We start from the raw sequence: 25509 nt of genomic DNA on the forward strand, positions 1-25509 counted from the left end.
TGTCTGGCTGCAAGTAAACTAATGTCTGGCTGCAAGTATACTAATGTCTGGCTGCAAGTATACTAATGTCTGGCTGCAAGTATACTAATGTCTGGCTGCAAGTATACTAATGTCTGGCTGCAAGTAAACTAATGTCTGGCTGCAAGTATACTAATGTCTGGCTGCAAGAATACTAATGTCTGGCTGCAAGTATACTAATGTCTGGCTGCAAGTATACTAATGTCTGGCTGCAAGTATACTAATGTCTGGCTGCAAGTATACTAATGTCTGGCTGCAAGTAAACTAATGTCTGGCTGCAAGTAAACTAATGTCTGGCTGCAAGAATACTAATGTCTGGCTGCAAGTATACTAATGTCTGGCTGCAAGTATACTAATGTTTGGCTGCAAGTAAACTAATGTCTGGCTGCAAGTAAACTAATGTCTGGCTGCAAGTAAACAATTGTCTGGCTGCAAGTATACTAATGTCTGGCTGCAAGAATACTAATGTCTGGCTGCAAGTATACTAATGTCTGGCTGCAAGTATACTAATGTCTGGCTGCAAGTATACTAATGTCTGGCTGCAAGTAAACTAATGTCTGGCTGCAAGTAAACTAATGTCTGGCTGCAAGAATACTAATGTCTGGCTGCAAGTATACTAATGTCTGGCTGCAAGTATACTAATGTCTGGCTGCAAGTATAATAATGTCTGGCTGCAAGTATACTAATGTCTGGCTGCAAGTATAATAATGTCTGGCTGCAAGTATACTAATGTCTGGCTGCAAGTATAATAATGTCTGGCTGCAAGTATACTAATGTCTGGCTGCAAGAGTATAATAATGTCTGGCTGCAAGTATACTAATGTCTGGCTGCAAGTATAATAATGTCTGGCTGCAAGTATACTAATGTCTGGCTGCAAGTAAACTAATGTCTGGCTGCAAGTATACTAATGTCTGGCTGCAAGTATAATAATGTCTGGCTGCAAGTAAACTAATGTCTGGCTGCAAGTATACTAATGTCTGGCTAAAAGTAAACTAATGTCTGGCTGCAAGTATACTAATGTCTGGCTGCAAGTATAATAATGTCTGGCTGCAAGTATACTAAAGTCTGGCTGCAAGTATAATAATGTCTGGCTGCAAGTAAACTAATGTCTGACTGCAAGTAAACTAATGTCTGACTGCAAGTATACTAATGTCTGGCTGCAAGTATACTAATGTCTGGCTGCAAGTATACTAATGTCTGGCTGCAAGTAAACTAATGTCTGGCTGCAAGTAAACTAATGTCTGGCTGCAAGTATACTAATGTCTGGCTGCAAGTATACTAATGTCTGGCTGCAAGTATACTTATGTCTGGCTGCAAGTAAACTAATGTCTGGCTGCAAGTATACTAATGTCTGGCTGCAAGTAAACTAATGTCTGGCTGCAAGTATACTAATGTCTGGCTGCAAGTAAACTAATGTCTGGCTGCAAGTAAACTAATGTCTGGCTGCAAGTATACTAATGTCTGGCTGCAAGTATACTAATGTCTGGCTGCAAGTAAACTAATGTCTGGCTGCAAGTAAACTAATGTCTGGCTGCAATGTCTGGCTGCAAGAATACTAATGTCTGGCTGCAAGTAAACTAATGTCTGGCTGCAAGTATAATAATGTCTGGCTGCAAGTATACTAATGTCTGGCTGCAAGTATAATAATGTCTGGCTGCAAGTAAACTAATGTCTGGCTGCAAGTATACTAATGTCTGGCTGCAAGTAAACTAATGTCTGGCTGCAAGTATAATAATGTCTGGCTGCAAGTATACTAATGTCTGGCTGCAAGTATAATAATGTCTGGCAGCAAGTAAACTAATGTCTGGCTGCAAGTATAATAATGTCTGGCTGCAAGTATACTAATGTCTGGCTGCAAGTAAACTAATGTCTGGCTGCAAGTATACTAATGTCTGGCTGCAAGTAAACTAATGTCTGGCTGCAAGTATACTAATGTCTGGCTGCAAGTATTCTAATGTCTGGCTGGAAGTAAACTAATGTCTGGCTGCAAGTAAACTAATGTCTGGCTGCAAGTATACTAATGTCTGGCTGCAAGTATACTAATGTCTGGCTGCAAGTAAACTAATGTCTGGCTGCAAGTAAACTAATGTCTGGCTGCAAGTATACTAATGTCTGGCTGCAAGTATAATAATGTCTAGCTGCAAGTAAACTAATGTCTGGCTGCAAGTAAACTAATGTCTGGCTGCAAGTATACTAATGTCTGGCTGCAAGTATACTAATGTCTGGCTGCAAGTATACTAATGTCTGGCTGCAAGTATACTAATGTCTGGCTGCAAGTATACTAATGTCTGGCTGCAAGTATACTAATGTCTGGCTGCAAGTATAATAATGTCTGGCTGCAAGTAAACTAATGTCTGGCTGCAAGTATAATAATGTCTGGCTGCAAGTAAACTAATGTCTGGCTGCAAGTATACTAATGTCTGGCTGCAAGTAAACTAATGTCTGGCTGCAAGTATAATAATGTCTGGCTGCAAGTAAACTAATGTCTGGCTGCAAGTATAATAATGTCTGGCTGCAAGTATACTAATGTCTGGCTGCAAGTATACTAATGTCTGGCTGCAAGTAAACTAATGTCTGGCTGCAAGTATACTAATGTCGGGCTGCAAGTAAACTAATGTCTGGCTGCAAGTAAACAAATGTCTGGCTGCAAGTAAACAAATGTCTGGCTGCAAGTAAACTAATGTCTGGCTGCAAGTATACTAATGTCTGGCTGCAAGTATACTAATGTCTGGCTGCAAGTATACTAATGTCTGGCTGCAAGTATACTAATGTCTGGCTGCAAGTAAACTAATGTCTGGCTGCAAGTAAACTAATGTCTGGCTGCAAGTATACTAATGTCTGGCTGCAAGTATAATAATGTCTGGCTGCAAGTATAATAATGTCTGGCTGCAAGTATACTAATGTCTGGCTGCAAGTATAATAATGTCTGGCTGCAAGTATACTAATGTCTGGCTGCAAGTATAATAATGTCTGGCTGCAAGTATACTAATGTCTGGCTGCAAGTAAACTAATGTCTGGCTGCAAGTATACTAATGTCTGGCTGCAAGTATAATAATGTCTGGCTGCAAGTAAACTAATGTCTGGCTGCAAGTATACTAATGTCTGGCTGCAAGTAAACTAATGTCTGGCTGCAAGTATACTAATGTCTGGCTGCAAGTATACTAATGTCTGGCTGCAAGTATACTAAAGTCTGGCTGCAAGTATAATAATGTCTGGCTGCAAGTAAACTAATGTCTGACTGCAAGTAAACTAATGTCTGACTGCAAGTATACTAATGTCTGGCTGCAAGTATACTAATGTCTGGCTGCAAGTATACTAATGTCTGGCTGCAAGTAAACTAATGTCTGGCTGCAAGTAAACTAATGTCTGGCTGCAAGTATACTAATGTCTGGCTGCAAGTATACTAATGTCTGGCTGCAAGTATACTAATGTCTGGCTGCAAGTAAACTAATGTCTGGCTGCAAGTATACTAATGTCTGGCTGCAAGTAAACTAATGTCTGGCTGCAAGTATACTAATGTCTGGCTGCAAGTAAACTAATGTCTGGCTGCAAGTAAACTAATGTCTGGCTGCAAGTATACTAATGTCTGGCTGCAAGTATACTAATGTCTGATTGCAAGTAAACTAATGTCTGGCTGCAAGTAAACTAATGTCTGGCTGCAATGTCTGGCTGCAAGAATACTAATGTCTGGCTGCAAGTATACTAATGTCTGGCTGCAAGTATACTAATGTCTGGCTGCAAGTATAATAATGTCTGGCTGCAAATAAACTAATGTCTGGCTGCAAGTAAACTAATGTCTGACTGCAAGTATACTAATGTCTGGCTGCAAGTAAACTAATGTCTGGCTGCAAGTAAACTAATGTCTGGCTGCAAGTAAACTAATGTCTGGCTGCAAGTATACTAATGTCTGGCTGCAAGTAAACTAATGTCTGGCTGCAAGTATAATAATGTCTGGCTGCAAGTATACTAATGTCTGGCTGCAAGTATAATAATGTCTGGCTGCAAGTAAACTAATGTCTGGCTGCAAGTATACTAATGTCTGGCTGCAAGTAAACTAATGTCTGGCTGCAAGTATAATAATGTCTGGCTGCAAGTATACTAATGTCTGGCTGCAAGTATAATAATGTCTGGCAGCAAGTAAACTAATGTCTGGCTGCAAGTATAATAATGTCTGGCTGCAAGTATACTAATGTCTGGCTGCAAGTAAACTAATGTCTGGCTGCAAGTATACTAATGTCTGGCTGCAAGTAAACTAATGTCTGGCTGCAAGTATACTAATGTCTGGCTGCAAGTATTCTAATGTCTGGCTGCAAGTAAACTAATGTCTGGCTGCAAGTAAACTAATGTCTGGCTGCAAGTATACTAATGTCTGGCTGCAAGTATACTAATGTCTGGCTGCAAGTAAACTAATGTCTGGCTGCAAGTAAACTAATGTCTGGCTGCAAGTATACTAATGTCTGGCTGCAAGTATAATAATGTCTGGCTGCAAGTAAACTAATGTCTGGCTGCAAGTAAACTAATGTCTGGCTGCAAGTATACTAATGTCTGGCTGCAAGTATACTAATGTCTGGCTGCAAGTATACTAATGTCTGGCTGCAAGTATACTAATGTCTGGCTGCAAGTATACTAATGTCTGGCTGCAAGTATACTAATGTCTGGCTGCAAGTATAATAATGTCTGGCTGCAAGTAAACTAATGTCTGGCTGCAAGTATAATAATGTCTGGCTGCAAGTAAACTAATGTCTGGCTGCAAGTATACTAATGTCTGGCTGCAAGTAAACTAATGTCTGGCTGCAAGTATAATAATGTCTGGCTGCAAGTAAACTAATGTCTGGCTGCAAGTATAATAATGTCTGGCTGCAAGTATACTAATGTCTGGCTGCAAGTATACTAATGTCTGGCTGCAAGTAAACTAATGTCTGGCTGCAAGTATACTAATGTCGGGCTGCAAGTAAACTAATGTCTGGCTGCAAGTAAACAAATGTCTGGCTGCAAGTAAACTAATGTCTGGCTGCAAGTATACTAATGTCTGGCTGCAAGTATACTAATGTCTGGCTGCAAGTATACTAATGTCTGGCTGCAAGTATACTAATGTCTGGCTGCAAGTAAACTAATGTCTGGCTGCAAGTAAACTAATGTCTGGCTGCAAGTATACTAATGTCTGGCTGCAAGTATACTAATGTCTGGCTGCAAGTATACTAATGTCTGGCTGCAAGTATACTAATGTCTGGCTGCAAGTATACTAATGTCTGGCTGCAAGTATACTAATGTCTGGCTGCAAGTATACTAATGTCTGGCTGCAAGTAAACTAATGTCTGGCTGCAAGTATACTAATGTCTGGCTGCAAGTATACTAATGTCTGGCTGCAAGTATACTAATGTCTGGCTGCAAGTATACTAATGTCTGGCTGCAAGTAAACTAATGTCTGGCTGCAAGTATACTAATGTCTGGCTGCAAGTATACTAATGTCTGGCTGCAAGTATACTAATGTCTGGCTGCAAGTAAACTAATGTCTGGCTGCAAGTAAACTAATTTCTGGCTGCAAGTATACTAATGTCTGGCTGCAAGTAAACTAATGTCTGGCTGCAAGTAAACTAATGTCTGGCTGCAAGTATACTAATGTCTGGCTGCAAGTAAACTAATGTCTGGCTGCAAGTAAACTAATGTCTGGCTGCAAGTATACTAATGTCTGGCTGCAAGTATACTAATGTCTGGCTGCAAGTAAACTAATGTCTGGCTGCAAGTAAACTAATGTCTGACTGCAAGTAAATTTAGCATATTTTGTTCCTCCAGGAACAGAGAGAAAGAATAGTTGATAAACCAGATAAACAAGAGACAATAGAGACGAACAGGACTTCGGTCAACAATGAAGTATTCTTAGAGTGAATTCTCGTTTTTGATTGGTTGACAGATATTTGTTTCTAATCAGGATGCTTAAACAGTGGCATAAAGTACAATGTGAAAATAGTTTTAAGATGAACATTATATAAACGTGTGTGTGTGTGTGTGTGTGTGTGTGTGTGTGTGTGTGTGTGTGTGTGTGTGTGTGGCAACTGCGGTATAAGTGGGATAAATCACCCAGGTCTGACGGCCACGAGTGAGTCGTTGCTTTCAGAAACCCTGCTGTCACAGTGTGTGTTCATCAGTGTGTGTTCATCAGTGTGTGTTCATCAGTGTGTGTTCATCAGTGTGTGTTTATCAGTGTGTGTTTATCAGGTGACGGCTCACTCCCGGTGTTACATAATCACTGCATCCATCATCACTAATCACGGATATAAACACTTCCTCGCTGTTATTTGCTCATGAGTGCATGTGCACATTCTCCAATGACAGGACGAATAATGAAAACTAAACAAAGCGTGGTTGTGTCAGTGATGAATGTGAAGACTGCAGCTCCTCCGCTCATGCGCGTTCAGGCCCATGATGCACTGCTCTCACTGTGATATCTATTCGCACGCAATATCTGCAGGTGCACCGTCGGTTGGGTAGATGCTGACAACAGCTGAACGTAAGCAGTATTACGTAATTACAGTTAATAAAACATCAAATATTCACAAATCGTTTATATCATAAATATATTTATGTAGTTACATTTGTACCATTTTATAGACATATTTTAGATCCCTTACCTCAGGGGTTAGTGGGGTTAACCCACTTTTGACATTCTACTAACTATAAGTAACTTTGCTACATGTCCACTAACTGTCATTAGAGTATTAGTAGACTGTAGTAGATGTTAGGTTATGGTTAGGCTTCGGGTTAGTAGAATAAATTGACTTGTCAAGACTTGACAATGCAGCGCTGAAGTGCCAACTAGCCTCTCCCTATGGAGGATCCCCCTACCACTCAACCGATAAAGCGTTGTGGGGAAATTCGGCTTGCGTATCTATCCCGTAGTGATACAATAAAATTCACTTAATTCATTTAAGACAAGTAGTTTGTTTAAGCTTGGGGAGGAGCTGGAGGAGGAGCTGGAAGAGGAGAATAATCTGGAGGAGGAGGAGGAGCTGAAAGAGGAGCTGGGGGAGGAGCTGGGGAGCTGGAGGAGGAGCTGGAGGGGGGAAATTATCTGGAGGAGCTGGAGGAGGAGCTGGAGGAGGAGCTGGGGGAGGAGCTGGGGGAGGAGCTGGAAGAGGAGCTGGGGGAGGAGCTGGGGAGCTGGAGGAGGGAAATTATCTGGAGGAAGAGGAGGAGCTGGAGGGGGAGCTGGAGGAGGAGCTGGGGGAGGAGCTGGAAGAGCTGGAGGAGGAGCTGGGGGGGAGCTGGAAGAGGAGCTGGGGGAGGAGCTGGGGAGCTGGAGGAGCTGGAGGGGGGAAATTATCTGAAGGAAGAGGAGGAGCTGGAGGAGGAGCTGGAGGAGCTGGAGGAGGAGAATGATCTGCATGAGGAGGAGCTGGAGGAGGAGCTGGGGTAGCTGGAGGAGGAGAATGATCTGCTGGAGGAGGAGAATGAGCTGGGGGAGGAGCTGGAGGAGGAGCTGGGGGAGGAGCTGGGGGAGCTGGAGGGGGAGAATAATCTGGAGGAGGAGCTGGAGGAGGAGCTGGAAGAGGAGCTGGAAGAGGAGCTGGAAGAGGAGCTGGGGGAGGAGCTGGAGGAGGAGCTGGAAGAGGAGCTGGGGGAGGAGCTGGGGGAGGAGCTGGAAGAGGAGCTGGAAGAGGAGCTGGAGGAGGAGCTGGAAGAGGAGCTGGGGGAGGAGCTGGGGAGCTGGAGGGGGAGAATAATCTGGAGGAGAAGGAGGAGCTGGAGGAGGAGCTGGGGGAGGAGCTGGAAGAGGAGCTGGAAGAGGAGCTGGAAGAGCTGGAGGAGGAGCTGGGGGGGGAGCTGGAAGAGGAGCTGGGGGAGGAGCTGGGGAGCTGGAGGAGCTGGAGGGGGGAAATTATCTGGAGGAAGAGGAGGAGCTGGAGGAGGAGCTGGAGGAGCTGGAGGAGGAGAATGATCTGCAGGAGGAGGAGCTGGAGGAGGAGCTGGGGTAGCTGGAGGAGGAGAATGATCTGCTGGAGGAGGAGAATGAGCTGGGGAAGGAGCTGGAGGAGGAGCTGGGGGAGGAGCTGGGGGAGCTGGAGGGGGAGAATAATCTGGAGGAGGAGCTGGAAGAGGAGCTGGAAGAGGAGCTGGGGGAGGAGCTGGAGCTGGAAGAGGAGCTGGGGGAGGAGCTGGGGGAGGAGCTGGAAGAGGAGCTGGAAGAGGAGCTGGAGGAGGAGCTGGAAGAGGAGCTGGGGGAGGAGCTGGGGAGCTGGAGGGGGAGAATAATCTGGAGGAGGAGCTGGAGGAGGAGCTGGGGGAGGAGCTGGAAGAGGAGCTGGAAGAGGAGCTGGGGGAGGAGCTGGGGAGCTGGAGGAGGAGCTGGGGGATCTGGAGGGGGGAAATGATCTGGAGGAAGAGGAGGATCTGGAGGAGGAGGATCTGGAGGAGGAGAATGATCTGCAGGAGGAGGAGCTGGAGGAGGAGGAGCTGGAGGAGGAGAAGCTGGAGGAGGAGGAGCTAGGGTAGGAGCTGGATGAGGAGCTGGGGGAGGAGCTGGATGAGGAGCTGGGGGAGCTGGAGAGGGAGAATAATCTGGAGGAGGAGGAGGAGCTGGAAGAGGAGCTGGGGGAGGAGCTGGAGGAGGAGCTGGAAGAGGAGCTGGGGAGCTGGAGGAGGAGCTGGGGGAGCTGGAGGGGGGAAATGATCTGGAGGAAGAGGAGGAGCTGGAGGAGGAAGAGCTGGAGGAGGAGAAGGATCTGCAGGAGGAGAAGCTGGAGGAGGAGGAGCTGGAGGAGGAGGAGCTGGGGTAGGAGCTGGAGGAGGAGCTGGGGGAGGAGCTGGAGGAGGAGCTGGGGGAGGAGCTGGGGGAGCTGGAGAGGGAGAATAATCTGGAGGAGGAGGAGGAGCTGGAAGAGGAGCTGGGGGAGGAGCTGGAGGAGGAGCTGGAAGAGGAGCTGGAAGAGGAGCTGGGGGAGGAGCTGGAGGAGGAGCTGGAAGAGGAGCTGGGGGAGGAGCTGGGGGAGGAGCTGGAAGAGGAGCTGGAAGAGGAGCTGGAGGAGGAGCTGGAAGAGGAGCTGGGGAGCTGGAGGGGGAGAATTATCTGGAGGAGGAGGAGGAGCTGGAGGAGGAGCTGGGGGAGGAGCTGGAAGAGGAGCTGGAAGAGGAGCTGGAAGAGCTGGAGGAGGAGCTGGGGGGGAGCTGGAAGAGGAGCTAAGGAGCTGGAGGAGCTGGAGGAGGAGAATGATCTGCAGGAGGAGGAGCTGGAGGAGGAGCTGGGGTAGCTGGAGGAGGAGAATGATCTGCTGGAGGAAGAGAATGAGCTGGGGAAGGAGCTGGAGGAGGAGCTGGGGGAGGAGCTGGGGGAGCTGGAGGGGGAGAATAATCTGGAGGAGGAGCTGGAGGAGGAGCTGGAAGAGGAGCTGGAAGAGGAGCTGGAAGAGGAGCTGGGGGAGGAGCTGGAGGAGGAGCTGGAAGAGGAGCTGGGGGAGGAGCTGGGGGAGGAGCTGGAAGAGGAGCTGGAAGAGGAGCTGTAGGAGGAGCTGGAAGAGGAGCTGGGGGAGGAGCTGGGGAGCTGGAGGGGGAGAATAATCTGGAGGAGGAGGAGGAGGAGCTGGAGGAGGAGCTGGGGGAGGAGCTGGAAGAGGAGCTGGAAGAGGAGCTGGGGGAGGAGCTGGGGAGCTGGAGGAGGAGCTGGGGGAGCTGGAGGGGGGAAATGATCTGGAGGAAGAGGAGGATCTGGAGGAGGAGGATCTGGAGGAGGAGAATGATCTGCAGGAGGAGAAGCTGGAGGAGGAGGAGCTGGAGGAGGAGGAGGAGGAGGAGAAGCTGGAGGAGGAGGAGCTGGGGTAGGAGCTGGAGGAGGAGCTGGGGGAGGAGCTGGACGAGGAGCTGGGGGAGCTGGAGAGGGAGAATAATCTGGAGGAGGAGGAGGAGCTGGAAGAGGAGCTGGGGGAGGAGCTGGAGGAGGAGCTGGAAGAGGAGCTGGGGAGCTGGAGGAAGAGCTGGGGGAGCTGGAGGGGGGAAATGATCTGGAGGAAGAGGAGGAGCTGGAGGAGGAGAATGATCTGCAGGAGGAGAAGCTGGAGGAGGAGGAGCTGGAGGAGGAGGAGCTGGAGGAGGAGAGGCTGGAGGAGGAGGAGCTGGGGTAGGAGCTGGAGGAGGAGCTGGGGGAGGAGCTGGAGGAGGAGCTGGGGGAGGAGCTGGGGGAGCTGGAGAGGGAGAATAATCTGGAGGAGGAGGAGGAGCTGGAAGAGGAGCTGGGGGAGGAGCTGGAGGAGGAGCTGGAAGAGGAGCTGGGGAGCTGGAGGAAGAGCTGGGGGAGCTGGAGGGGGGAAATGATCTGGAGGAAGAGGAGGAGCAGGAGGAGGAGAATGATCTGCAGGAGGAGAAGCTGGAGGAGGAGGAGCTGGAGGAGGAGGAGCTGGAGGAGGAGAAGCTGGAGGAGGAGGAGCTGGAGGAGGAGCTGGAGGAGGAGAATTATCTGCAGGAGGAGAATGATCTGGAGGAGGAGGAGGAGCTGGAGGAGGAAGAGCAGGGGGAGGAGCTGGAGGAGGAGAATGATCTGCAGGAGGAGGAGCTGGAGGAGGAGGAGCTGGGGGAGGAGCTGGAGGAGGAGAATGATCTGCAGGAGGAGGAGCTGGAGGAGGAGGAGCTGGGGGAGGAGCTGGAGGAGGAGCTGGAGGAGGAGCTGGAGGAGGAGAATGATCTGCAGGAGGAGGAGGAGCTGGAGGAGCTGGAGGAGGAGAATGATCTGCAGGAGGAGGAGGAGCTGGAGGAGGAGGAGCTGGAGGAGCTGGAGGAGGAGCTGGGGGAGGAGCTGGAGGGGGAGCTGGAGGAGGAGAATGATCTGCAGGAGGAGGAGCTGGAGGAGGAGGAGCTGGAGGAGGAGGAGCTGGGTGAGCTGGAGGAGGAGAATGATCTGCAGGAGGAGGAGATGGAGGAGGAGGAGCTGGGGGAGGAGCTGGAGGAGGAGCTGGAGGAGGAGCTGGAGGAGGAGAATGATCTGCAGGAAGAGGAGGAGCTGGAGGAGCTGGGGGAGGAGCTGGTGGAGGAGCTGGAGGAGGTGCTGGAGGAGGAGAATGATCTGCAGGAGGAGGAGCTGGAGGAGGAGGAGCTGGGGGAGGAGCTGGAGGAGGAGCTGGAGGAGGAGCTGGGGGAGGAGCTGGAGGAGGAGCTGGGGGAGGAGCTGGAGGAGGAGCTGGAGGAGGAGAATGATCTGCAGGAGGAGGAGGAGCTGGAGGAGGAGGAGCTGGGGGAGGAGCTGGAGGAGGAGCTGGAGGAGCTGGGGGAGGAGCTGGAGGAGGAGCTGGGGGAGGAGCTGGAAAAAAATATTCAGACTTATAAAACCAAAATTACCCGAAATAACCATATATGGAGCTTACAACGCCTAGTTTTACTATAGATTACCTCATCTGCATATCATTTGCATATGATTATTCATCCATGTGATAACATGTTAAACGGTACAAGACAATAGGAAAATATGAAATACGGATGTGCCGTCACATTACATGAATAAAAATAATTTAGTAGCCTATCCTTGCCTTGTTTTTTTAATAAATAAATCAAATAGTGTAAAATACATTTCAGAGAAATTTTTTCTCAATCTTTTCCACTGGCCAAATAGTATTTTTAAAAGATTTATATTTTTAATGGAAACAGATAGACCTTGTTGTGCATTATTTGCATGAAACTATTTTCTCAGACAATCTTCTATTATCATGATAAGCAATTATCCCTGTAGTTAAAACATTCAAATGCAGCATGCCAGAGGAAAAGTGTTCAAAAGCATTGGATCCTCAACAAATATTTATATTTATTGAATATACATTTTTTTAAACTTCTCAGTAATGATTTCATGTAGTTTAAGTGTTTAACTCCATTAATGAGAATGGCATATTTAATCTAAATGTTTATATCAGAAGTAAAACATAGTTTAAATCATTCTTTATTTATTTAAACTGTTATTGTGAACATGCACTGTATTTATGATTAGGACTCATAATGAAGAACTACGGTTTTATTTCATCTGCCGTTAGATATGCGTCAGTTTCACTAACGGCCCAACGTGCTCGCTGGATGGATATTTGCTTCAAGTGATAGGCTTGGTGAGTGAAATTATATTTGTATTATCTTTCTGTATGTGTAATTTTCTTTAGATTTTCTGTCTAAAAGTGACCAAAAAGACATTTAACTTTCAACATTTAATGCCAAACTGCTCCGTCTCCAAAACGTTCGTACGCATGGGTCAGAGTTTGTGTGCAGGTGCGCACATTTTCCCGTCAAGTGTTTTTGTAAATCACAACTTCTGCGTGGGAAGTGGCGTACGCCTCTCAGGGTCTTGTGCGACGCAACGGTTATAAATGAGGCCCCAGTGCTCCCAGTCCAGGCCCTCATCACATACACATTATAGCCTCCGTTCACCACTTTATCATTTGTGCAAATAGAGCCTCTCCTGTCCTTGTTGAACCTCACCCCGACACATCATTCCATGTACCATAAACACAAGAGAATCCACAATTAAATCCATTCATTAAAATATTCATTGACTAAATAAGGATTCATCAACATGTGTTAATGCTTGCAATGTAATGGCCAAAAGGATACTATCTGTAAAGTTGTTCATACGTAAATTTAGGTTTTAGTTGCTGGCTAGTTATATATAACTGGCAATGTATATCTAGTTTACGAATACTTTTATGTTACTTTTAACAGGAAAATAACCTTCAGATTTCTCAGATTTAGTCTAACTCTGGCCAAATGGATGTCAGTGTGGGTCATCGTATGGCATGGCTGGTATATGCTAAACATTTGAGTTTCTGTAATGAGCAAACACTGATCAAAAGGGCAGGACTGGTACACTTGATTCCAGTTCGCATGGATAGGCCAGCGCACATTTATATTCAAACGCACATATCTATAGACTTAACACGTAATACGCATGTGCACGCCGTCACCGTTTACTCAGATTGATGTTTTTGAACTTTACACAGAGATGATAATGTTTCTCAAAATTGTCCAAAACTTGCACCTTGGAACCGGTTTCAAAGTTTGCGTTCTCGAGCTCCAGACACTGTTGTTGTGTAACTGTGTGTCCAGAACACATTAAAGTTTTCTGTTTTCTGTTAGAACGGTGTCGTGTTAGCGGCCCCTAAGTTAATAACTAATGGTCTTTACAATGGAAGTGAATCAATTAAAACTAACTTTAGCTGGACAATAACTTTATTCTAGAGCCGCTGTAAAGCCTGAACACTCTCTGTTACTGTAATCTCCTGTGATCTCTGTAAAGCTGCTTTTGTTAAAAGTGCTGTATAAATGAGGGGACTTGACTTGATAATATACACGATGACAGTAGACACTGAATAAAAGTCCACCAGACATTATAAACAACAAAAGCAGGTTTATTCAGGATAAGAGTAGCTTCCATGTAAGTCCTCAACAACTGCTGCCATGAGGTCCATGTACACTGAAGACTTTCCTCGGGAAGAGGACAGATGTCTGAGTGAGGTTACGCTCTACAGAGACCTTTCCATAGACTACACAACACACAGACACACCACTCCAATAATAGCCTACTCTCCATCAATACATCAGTCTAATAAACCACACTACTGTCCATACAGTAATCTCTGCCATTTAAAACACAGTGTCAAGCGTGTTCCTCATCTAAGAGGGAATGATTCAGTAGAGGAACAGATACAGAAATAATGTGTATCTTACCTTACAAACTGACTAAAAGCTGCTATCTTCCATAGGCTCGGATGACGGGAGGTGGTTTCTGTCAGGAGCTAATGCTAACGTAGCAGCTAATGTCTTCAGGAGCTCAGCGAACATCTTCCAGTGTTAGAGACGCTCGTGTCCGGTGAAGCGGAGAGACAGACGGCAGGCAGGAGCCGGAACACCTCGGGCCTCTTAATAATGAATGAAGTGTAACGAGACTCTCAGATGCACATCATCACTGCTGCCATGATAACACACAACCTTCCCTAACAGAATCACACACACACTATCATAATATCATTTAGGGTTCATTTATAACTATATGCCAACCAAGCGATCACTAAAGATGCTATGCCAGTGAATGCTTATCCCGCAAGAAAGGGCCCTGAATGTCTACAGGAATTAGGCCTTAGTTTGCTCTGCAGAAACCCTGCTAAGATCACCTGAACAGTGTGTTCACCGTGGAGGATGAGCTGGGCTGCTGAAGCGGTCTACTACCCTTCTGGAAAACACTACTTCTCAATGTAGAGATATCATTGAGGGTATTTATGCATCTTCTGTATGAAGACACTAAAGTGTGTATGTGTAATATTGTGATCTCTTGGTTTGTCCTAAAGGGAGTCGGATCACTGTAAGCTGTTTCTGTGTGCTGTGTGAGGATGTGTGTGAAGAGTGTGTGTGAAGCCACAGGTCACGCTCACACACTCCGGGAGAGAGAGGAGCTGAAGACTCCCTGTGGGACGTCCTCCACACGCGTGACGAGGTGTACTCTCCAGCAGCCGGAGATACCCAAACACACCCGCCCTCGTCACTCCCACAGGGAACATCCCATCATCCGCAGGCCCCTATACTGACACCATCATAAACACTCGCCTGTGATGCACACTGGTGGATCTCTGCTAGATAATACTTCTACACGTCCACGAGAGTCTCTTTTCCCTGCCAGGAACACACAGGCGCTGTGCTGACGCTCTGGGCAACGGGAAGGGCATGTGATGGAGAAACACCGCGGCTGTAAGAGTCCTGCTCTCCCTGGACCAGCTTCACACAGGTTCAGACACGCAGCCGGCTCTCATGCAGTCTGAAAAAGCTCTTGTACTGTTCAAGCATCGTTCACATGACACACAAGTCCATGCACACGAACGCCACGCTTCCCCAGGCCTCAGTTGTGCGTATGAGAGCCAGGAACAGTGGGAGGAAGCAGGGAAGCGAGTCGAAGCGATCTGTCAGTCACTTCACGTTCCTGCAGTGAAGACGACACAAGCGACCTGTGATCACAACAGCTGCCTTCGACAAAGAGAATAGCAGACGCCCAGCGGAAATGGGCCAACAGCGCTACGTTCCTGATTTAGACACGCTGTTGATTCCGGCTTTACACTCAATCCGTGGAAACAGAAGAGATGCTGCTGAGATGCAGAGGTGTAAAGGAACGTTAGAGGACATTATGAGCAAGAACTGTGTGTGCTTCGGTCAGCTCATCACTGGCCACATCACGACACTCATGCATCAGCACACCGAGGGTTGAGAAGCTCCAGAACGTGCATCCATCCATCATAAAAGTAGTCCATGTCCATAAGACTCCAGTGGGTTAACCTCTGACCCCACGCATGACCCAGCTCCTCTTCTCTTACATCGAGTGACCTCTGACCCCACGCATGACCCAGCTCCTCTTCTCTTACATCGAGTGACCTCTGACCCCACACATGACCCAGCTCCTCTTCTCTTACATCGAGTGACCTCTGACCCCACGCATGACCCAGCTCCTCTTCTCTTACATCGAGTGACCTCTGACCCCACGCATGACCCAGCTCCTCTTCTCTTACATCGAGTGACCTCTGACCCCACGCATGACCCAGCTCCTCTTCTCTTACATCGAGTGACCTCTGACCCCACGAATGACCCAGCTCCTCTTCTCTTACATCGAGTGACCTCTGACCCCACGCATGACCCAGCTCCTCTTCTCTTACATCGAGTGACCTCTGACCCCACGCATGACCCAGCTCCTCTTCTCTTACATCGAGTGACCTCTGACCCCACGCATGACCCAGCTCCTCTTCTCTTACATCGAGTGACCTCTGACCCCACGCATGACCCAGCTCCTCTTCTCTTACATCGAGTGACCTCTGACCCCACGCATGACCCAGATCCTCTTCTCTTACATCGAGTGACCTCTGACCCCACGCATGACCCAGCTCCTCTTCTCTTACATCGAGTGACCTCTGACCCCACGCATGACCCAGCTCCTCTTCTCTTACATCGAGTGACCTCTGACCCCACGCATGACCCAGCTCCTCTTCTCTTACATCGAGTGACCTCTGACCCCACGAATGACCCAGCTCCTCTTCTCTTACATCGAGTGACCTCTGACCCCACGCATGACGCAGCACCTCTTCTCTTACATCGAGTGACCTCTGACCCCACGCATGACCCAGCTCCTCTTCTCTTACATCGAGTGACCTCTGACCCCACGCATGACCCAGCTCCTCTTCTCTTACATCGAGTGACCTCTGACCCCACGCATGACCCAGCTCCTCTTCTCTTACATCGAGTGACCTCTGACCCCAAGCATGACCCAGCTCCTCTTCTCTTACATCGAGTGACCTCTGACCCCACGCATGACCCAGCTCCTCTTCTCTTACATCGAGTGACCTCTGACCCCACGCATGACCCAGCTCCTCTTCTCTTACATCGAGTGACCTCTGACCCCACGCATGACCCAGCTCCTCTTCTCTTACATCGAGTGACCTCTGACCCCACGCATGACCCAGCTCCTCTTCTCTTACATCGAGTGACCTCTGACCCCACGCATGACCCAGCTCCTCTTCTCTTACATCGAGTGACCTCTGACCCCACGCATGACTAGGGGTGGGAAAAAAAATCAATATTGCAATATATTGTTGTGCTCTCTGTCGCAATAAATAATCAATACACTAACGCCCAATATCGATATTTTATTACAACACAAAATGATTAATTTACCCGTTGTCTGTGTCACTGTCACTACCCAATATCTACCATTCTGTTTGCGGGGGGCGCTGTTCGAGTAAATAGGGGTAAAGTGGCGCAAACAGCGGCCGGTGAAGAACACAAGTAAGTACGCGGTGCGAGTTCGGACACTCGGGAGGTCGTGAGATATTGCACACATTACGAGTCAGTTAAACTGATAATCGTGTCAAAGCAGCTGGTACACGGCACGACTGTCCTGCACAAATTGTATCCCGAGCCGGCGGCAATCACGTGAGCATTCGCGCTAAACACAGAGACCGGAGCTTTCAATGTTGCAGGCAATAGCTTCAGATAGAAAAATGACAGAATGCGTGTGCAAATGATTTGTTGAAAAGCAGAGAACAGTAGCCATTCCGTTCAACATAAAAAACAAGAGAGAGAGACAGAGAGAGAGAGAGAGAGAGAGAGAGAGTGTGTGTGTGTGTGTGTGTGTGTGTGTGTGTGTGTGTGTGTGTGACAGTGTATGCGCGCGCTGTATGGTTGCTACCACTGAGGTATAGCCCCATATGGATATCGTCAAGGCAGTGAGTTATTATGCAAATGCATATTTCTTTGTACAATGTTGGAAATGTTGGCATTAATAAATGCATAAAATTTCCTTATTCCTTCTTTTTCTTTTCAGTCACATATATCGTGATATATCGTTGATGAAATTTCTTCCAATATATTGAATATCGTAGATATCGCGAATCGTGATATTATCATATCGTGGACCACATATCGCCACAGAATTGAATCGTGAGGTACCTGTATCGTCCCACCCCTACGCATGACCCAGCTCCTCTTCTCTTACATCGAGTGACCTCTGACCCCACGTATGACCTAGCTCTGTATATTTGAGCTGGACAGGCTGGTCTGTCTGTGCTGGACAGGTGGGTAAAGCATGACTGTTTCAGGACACACGGGAGGGAGGGTTTAGCTAGCCTGCAGTCTGTTTGACAATACTCCGAACGTCAACCAGAAGTGACGACACCCAACATCGCTTAGAGCACCTTTAACATCTGGATCATTTCAATTACATTATGTTTTCATCGCATTTATTAAACTCACTTTGGGCCCTATTTTAACGATCTGAAACGAAAACGCAAAACGCAAGTAACTTTGGGGGCGAATCCCGGACCCACGCAAATCTAAAAGGGGTTGGTCTGAAGTAGCTTCATTACTCATAGGTGTGGTTTGGGCGTAACGTGAAATAAACCAATCAGAGCGTCCTCTCACATTCCCTTTAAGAGCCGGCGCGCTTGTTCCACGGCGGATCGCTATTATAACGGCGGATTGCTATTATAACGGCGGATTGCTATTATAACGGCGGGTTTGCCAGCGCACGCCAGGAGCGGTTCACAGCCGAGGAGACCGACGCTCTCGTCAGGGCCGTAAAACACAGAGAAGTGACATTGGGGATGATGGAGAAACACACACACATTAGCTTCGGTTAAACAGGCAAAATTTGGGTATTGTGTTGCTAGCTTTATGCCTATTTTTCTTCACATCTTCACGGACACAACAATGATTTCCCTCGTGTGTTAATATTTTTCCTTGTAATAATGTATGATTTGCAAAAATGAAAACTGCTGCGTCCGTTTAGATTAGAGAATCAAAGTGTGTGTGTTGTTCACACGCTACATTATGGCCAAGCACGCGCCCTTAAAATAGCATATGACTAACGCGCGGCGCCGCTGTCTTTAGACTGGGTTTCTCCTGGTCAGTGGCGGAGTTGTTTCTGGAACTGCAGAATATCACCAGGAAACGTTTGCGCCGGAACACACTCCTCTTTACACTGAACCGCCCCCCCGAGCGCAAGTTCATTCCTTAATTTACCGACGTGCGTCTGTGGAGGGAAGAGTCGCTTTGGCGGGTGCAGAATAGGAATGATACATGCGTTGTGTACAAAGTCAATTGCGCTGGGTGCAAGATAAGGCCCTTTATATGAAATGATAAATTCGCTCTGTTGTGTGACTTTTGCTGCAAACTCTTGTAGTTTTTTCCCCCCAACTATGGTAGTCAATGGGGGCGAGATAGGCTTGGTGTAAAAACATTCAAAACAAATATCTTCCTCTGTGTTTAGCAGCACAAAGACATTAATACAGGCTTGGAACGACTTGAGGGCGAGTAAATTATGACAGAATTTTCATTTCTGGGTGAATATCTCTTTAAACCAGTGGAGTCGCATCATGATTACTTAATGATGTCTTTAGCTTTCTGGGCCTTGAAAGTGGTAGCTAGGGTTAGTGCTCAGATTTCATCAAAAATATCCTCATTTGTGTTCTGAAGATGAAGGAAAGTCTTACGGGTTTGGAATTAATGACAGAATTTTTTTTTTTTGGGTGAAATAACCTTTTAATACCCACACATTAACAATGAGACCAGGCTGTACCAGCTTACCCGTATTAACTCTCTCCACACACACGAGCTGACTGAAGTATCGCTGCTGATTCAGAATCTCTCTGACCTCCTGAACTGAAGCTCCAACGGCATAAACGCAGACCAAACTTAACTCTCAAACACAGACCAAACTGAACTCTCAAACACAGACCAAACTGAACTCTCAAACACAGACCAAACTGAACTCTCAAACACAGACCAAACTGAACTCTCAAACGCAGACCAAACTGAACTCTCAAACACAGACCAAACTGAACTCTCAAACACAGACCAAACTGAACTCTCAAACACAGACCAAACTGAACTCTCAAACACAGACCAAACTGAACTCTCAAACACAGACCAAACTGAACTCTCAAACACAGACCAAACTGAACTCTCAAACACAGACCAAACTGAACTCTCAAACACAGACCAAACTGAACTCTCAAACACAGACCAAACTGAACTCTCAAACACAGACCAAACTGAACTCTCAAACACAGACCAAACTGAACTCTCAAACACAGACCAAACTGAACTCTCAAACGCAGACCAAACTGAACTCTCAAACACAGACCAAACTGAACTCTCAAACACAGACCAAACTGAACTCTCAAACGCAGACCAAACTGAACTCTCAAACGCAGACCAAACTGAACTCTCAAACACAGACCAAACTGAACTCTCAAACACAGACCAAACTGAACTCTCAAACGCAGACCAAACTGAACTCTCAAACGCAGACCAAACTGAACTCTCAAACGCAGACCAAACTGAACTCTCAAACGCAGACCAAACTGAACTCTCAAACGCAGACCAAACTGAACTCTCAAACGCAGACCAAACTGAACTCTCAAACGCAGACCAAACTGAACTCTCAAACACAGACCAAACTGAACTCTCAAACACAGACCAAACTGAACTCTCAAACACAGACCAAACTGAACTCTCAAACACAGACCAAACTGAACTCTCAAACGCAGACCAAACTGAACTCTCAAACGCAGACCAAACTGAACTCTCAAACGCAGACCAAACTGAACTCTCAAACACAGACCAAACTGAACTCTCAAACACAGACCAAACTGAACTCTCAAACACAGACCAAACTGAACTCTCAAACACAGACCAAACTGAACTCTCAAACACAGACCAAACTGAACTCTCAAATGCAGACCAAACTGAACTCTCAAACGCAGACCAAACTGAACTCTCAAACACAGACCAAACTGAACTCTCAAACACAGACCAAACTGAACTGAACTGAACTCTCAAACACAGACCAAACTGAACTCTCAAACACAGACCAAACTGAACTCTTATACTCTCAAACACAGACCAAACTGAACTCTCAAACACAGACCAAACTGAACTCTCAAACACAGACCAAACTGAACTCTCAAACACAGACCAAACTGAACTCTCAAACACAGACCAAACTGAACTCTCAAACGCAGACCAAACTGAACTCTCAAACGCAGACCAAACTGAACTCTCAAACACAGACCAAACTGAACTCTCAAACACAGACCAAACTGAACTCTCAAACACAGACCAAACTGAACTCTCAAACGCAGACCAAACTGAACTCTCAAACACAGACCAAACTGAACTCTCAAACACAGACCAAACTGAACTCTCAAACACAGACCAAACTGAACTCTCAAACACAGACCAAACTGAACTCTCAAACACAGACCAAACTGAACTGAACTGAACTCTCAAACACAGACCAAACTGAACTCTCAAACACAGACCAAACTGAACTCTTACACTCTCAAACACAGACCAAACTGAACTCTCAAACACAGACCAAACTGAACTCTCAAACACAGACCAAACTGAACTCTCAAACACAGACCAAACTGAACTCTCAAACGCAGACCAAACTGAACTCTCAAACACAGCTCAAACTGAACTCTCAAACGCAGACCAAACTGAACTGAACTCTCAAACACAGACCAAACTGAACTCTCAAACGCAGACCAAACTGAACTGAACTCTCAAACGCAGACCAAACTGAACTCTCAAACACAGACCAAACTGAACTCTCAAACACAGACCAAACTGAACTCTCAAACACAGACCAAACTGAACTCTCAAACGCAGACCAAACTGAACTCTCAAACACAGACCAAACTGAACTCTCAAACACAGACCAAACTGAACTCTCAAACACAGACCAAACTGAACTCTCAAACGCAGACCAAACTGAACTCTCAAACACAGACCAAACTGAACTCTCAAACGCAGACCAAACTGAACTCTCAAACACAGACCAAACTGAACTCTCAAACACAGACCGGCAACTCTATAACTGCTTATGAAGACGTTTTGCAAGCCGCAAAAGAGGAATTGACTTTGTGTTTTGAGAAACTGCTGACTGCGACCCTGCCTGGGCCGAACAAAGAGTCTTTCAGCGCAGTAACAGAATCCCTGAGTGTCCCTCGCTCATCTATGCTCTTAAACACTGGTATTAGTGCTAAACACACCATAACCTGTAGTTAACCTGTTCCTGCACCGCTGTCTGATCACACTGCTGTGGTAGTTCATCTTAAAGAAACGCTCAGATTACTGCTAAAGTCAAAGCAGGGTTAGAGCCTTTAGGTTTGCTGTAAAACTAAACACATTTTATTTTACACATACATTTGACAAAATAATGTAGACTCTATAGTTGTTATAAAGTCAAAGCATATGTTTAACCATGTATCACAAAAATTGAGAAAAGGATTTACAGTACCGTCTCATGATAATGCAATGTCCAGTTTCAAAAGGAAGAGTTTTGAGAGTTTAAGCTCTCGAAAGATGCCTAGTTTGTGAGGCCAAGCTTCCAGAAGCGTCAGTCGAGCACGATTACCTCAAGACGAGAGGATTCAGAGATCCACTGCTCCTTCTCCACCCTCCTGCCACATCTCAGACTAATGATTTACCCATGTGTGCGTGCGCTGATGGTGCTGACGACCCTTTACACAGCTGGACGAGCAACACTTACACTGCGAGTGTGTGTGTGAGCAACACTTACGGTGTGTGTGTGTCCGCCGCTGGAGCCTGGAGTGAGCAGACCCACATCTCTCCGTCAGTCAGTCTCTCGGCTGGGCCGCGGTCCAAGCCGACGCGGACGGGCTATTTCTGTTTCTGTCTGGGCTTCTCCTCAGCACATTCTGTGGGCACACATGTAATCAGTGGCCGCTGTGGAGAGCTGTAATTGCAGACTTCATCAGATCAGCCCCAGCACTTTAAACTCCCTGAAAAACAACTGGAGTCGCATAAATAAATGTCGGCCTGGAATCCAGATGTGGAAGAGGGAGGAACGGAGGCCGGGAAACAGTGAGCCAGAGCCATGGGAGAGAAGAAAAAACTGCTTTATGTGACAGGAGACTGGTTTTTCTTTAACTCTCAGAAGAAGGGGACTTTGGGAGGAGCCGTCTGGGTTCGGTTATTCCTAGACTTTTACCATTAGACGTTCAGGGTATCTGATTTCTACTCTGTGGAAAAATCTGCCATGGAAGGAAGAAAAAAAGCCTATGAAAACAAAAGACATGCTGAGGAACGCACAGTCCATTTCCCTGGAACTGGGAGTAAAGTGAGTTTACTGAGAGAAGAGCAGTGACTCTCACTCTTATAGGCTTTATATGTTCAGCAGTGAGTGAATGACCAACAGCTGTTCACTATTAACAGTACGAACATCTCTGAGAAGGGTTCAGAACTGTTTCCATGCGGACACCGCAAGAGTTCAGTCTTCACCGCTGAGTTCATCCCGGCGGATCGCATGGAGACCGTAAAAACAACTCGTGGAAAATATTTCTTTGAAATAATACCCGTAATTTGGGGTTATATAATGTGCTTCCAGTAAATGTCCACGAAGCACAAGAACAGAAGTGAATAAAGCATCCTGTGCAATTACAATTAAAAACAACAACCAATGTGCCATACAAAATTAATAACCATTAAATAAAATACAGACAAAGAAAGACACAAATAAACAACAAAGCATAAAAAGACAGATTTAACTCATGAATTATAAACCAGATAAAAAAAAATTATTTCAACTTTGATTTAAAAGTAGGTAGTGTGTGAGCAGTTCTGATTAAACTGCGGATAATGACTTTAGTCTGGTGAAGAGATCATTACACATCTCTCTCTAGTGATGTGTTTTAAGGGGAAATTAATATGTTGATGTTTATAAAGAATAAAGAAAGTGAATATCTTCAAACATTGGAAACATGGAGAAAAAAATATTTTCTTGATGCTTTGGAAAAACGCCTTCTTCTGGAGAGGATTTGTGTGTGTGTGTGTGTGTGTGTTCTTCTGGAGAGGATCTGTGTGTGTTCTTCTGGAGAGGATTTGTGTGTGTGTGTGTGTGTGTGTGTGTGTGTGTGTGTGTGTGTGTGTGTGTGTGTGTGTGAGTGTGTTCTTCTGGAGAGGATCTTTGTGTGTGTTCTTCTGGAGAGGATCTGTGTGTGTGTTCTTCTGGAGAGGATCTGTGTGTGTGTGTTCTTCTGGAGAGGATCTGTGTGTGTTCTTCTGGAGAGGATCTGTGAGTGTTCTTCTGGAGAGGATCTGTGTGAGTGTTCTTCTGGAGAGGATCTGTGTGTGTTCTTCTGGAGAGGATCTGTGTGTGTGTTCTTCTGGAGAGGATCTGTGTGTGTTCTTCTGGAGAGGATCTGTGTGTGTGTTCTTCTGGAGATGATCTGTGTGTGTGTTCTTCTGGAGAGGATCTGTGTGTGTGTTCTTCTGGAGAGGATCTGTGTGTGTTCTTCTGGAGAGGATCTGTGTGTTCTTCTGGAGAGGATCTGTGTGTGTGTGTTCTTCTGGAGAGGATCTGTGTGTGTGTTCTTCTGGAGAGGATCTGTGTGTGTGTTCTTCTGGAGAGGATCTGTGTGTGTGTGTTCTTCTGGAGAGGATCTGTGTGTGTGTTTGTCACAGGTCGGGGCGGGCCAAGCCAGACTGCACCCACCCCTGAGGACCGGGAACCACCTCGAGGAACGTGTCAAGGACCAGGCAGACAAGGGAATAAAAATAATAACAGTTTCTTTATTATGTTAAAAGGGGTGAATTGGATAAGTCCTAATTAAAATCTTCTTCTTGCCGCCAGGGCAGCTCACTAGTCTCTGGACCCCCTGGGACAGGAGGGTAGGAACGATCGTGGCGGGCCGGGGGCTCGTTAAAGGGGAATCAGGGGGAATCCTCGCGCCGTCCAGGTAGGTCACTGGGTAAGTACTCCTCTACGGGACTCAAGAGGGGGTCGTGGTCATGCGAACCCAATTCAGGCTGAAACCAGGTAGGTATGCAGATGCGGGGGCGACAGCGAGTCACTGATGTTACTCCGGAGGTAGGTACTCAGATGTGGGGGGCAAGCGAGTCACTGGAACGATACAGCAAGGTTTAACTGTTCAACAGTATGAAACATTCAGCTGAGATACCTTCTCTCTTTCCACTTAGGGCCGATACTTCAAATGGAGGACGTGTGGAGATCCACCTGACGGGGAGGACGCTTTGAGCGGAACGCTCCACTTCGGCGGAGCACTGGAACAGTACAGCAAGGACTTAACGGTTCAACAGTACATGAAACTTCCAACTGATATACCTTCTCTTCCTCTGAACAGGGCAAAGGCTTCAAGAAGGCGTGTGGAGACCACCAGGTGGGGAGGACGATTGGGGCGCGACGCTCCACTTGGCTGGGCGCTGGAATAATACAGCAAGACTTTAACTACTCAACAGTTCATGGAACATTCAGCTGAATTACCTTCTCCTTTTCTGGACAGGACAGAGGCTTCAAAGAGGCTTGTGGGGACCACCAGGCGGGGAGGATATTTGGAGCGCAACGCTCCGCTTCGCTGGGCACTGGAACAAACACAGCACGGTTCTAACAGTTCAACGATATATGAAGCACTCAGCAGTAACTGAGCCGGGTCTTCTCAACGCAGGAAATTGGGCACTTGCTTTATCAAAACCCTTCTTTAGAGACAGCGGGTGGAAGACTGTAGGAGGAGAGTGCACGGCAGACTTATATTTCTTCTCCACACAACAATTTCACTTCACAGCACAAACCGTGTGAATCGTCACTTCAGGCACTGCAATTCCACTCGCACACCGTGCATTCGGGCCAGCACTCACCCACCGGTCTTTCTCCCACCAGATCGAATCTTGTCTTCGGCCAGGGCTTGACTTCGCTCCAGGAAAAGCAGAAGAACGGTGCAGCGATTATCACATTCGGCAAGGAAAGGACAGAAGTTGGAGACAGATCAACAATTCACTCGGTGTAATAGTTCACTCGTGCCACTCACTTTCCAAACTCTCAACACCACTTCAGTGTTAGTGCATATAAACAACGGATCCAATACTCATCACTTTGCGTCCTTCCCACTGCTGACGATATTCCTTAGGTTTTCGCTGACAAATCCTTCACCCTTTTCTTCCTACTACTCAGCTTCGATC

General features: G+C 46.9%; 1 protein-coding gene across 6 annotated transcripts in view; it reads right to left on the reverse strand.

Moving 5' to 3' along the window:
• The window catches only part of insc (INSC spindle orientation adaptor protein), a 321619-nt gene extending 299179 nt beyond the window's left edge, over positions 1-22440 (reverse strand). For 2 of the 6 annotated variants that reach the window (XM_079604168.1, XM_079604166.1), the window contains exon 1: positions 22094-22382. The gene's annotated coding sequence lies outside the window, so the exon portion shown is untranslated. Of the gene's footprint in view, positions 1-13701; positions 13837-21811; positions 21913-22093 lie in introns of those variants that run through there. The other 4 variants (XM_079604170.1, XM_079604169.1, XM_079604171.1 and 1 more) reach the window with 4 other exon arrangements.
• Positions 22441-25509: the final 3069 nt, after the last annotated feature.

Source organism: Phoxinus phoxinus, assembly GCF_949152265.1.
Source record: "Phoxinus phoxinus genome assembly, chromosome: 25".
NCBI classification, from domain to species: Eukaryota; Metazoa; Chordata; class Actinopteri; order Cypriniformes; family Leuciscidae; genus Phoxinus; species Phoxinus phoxinus.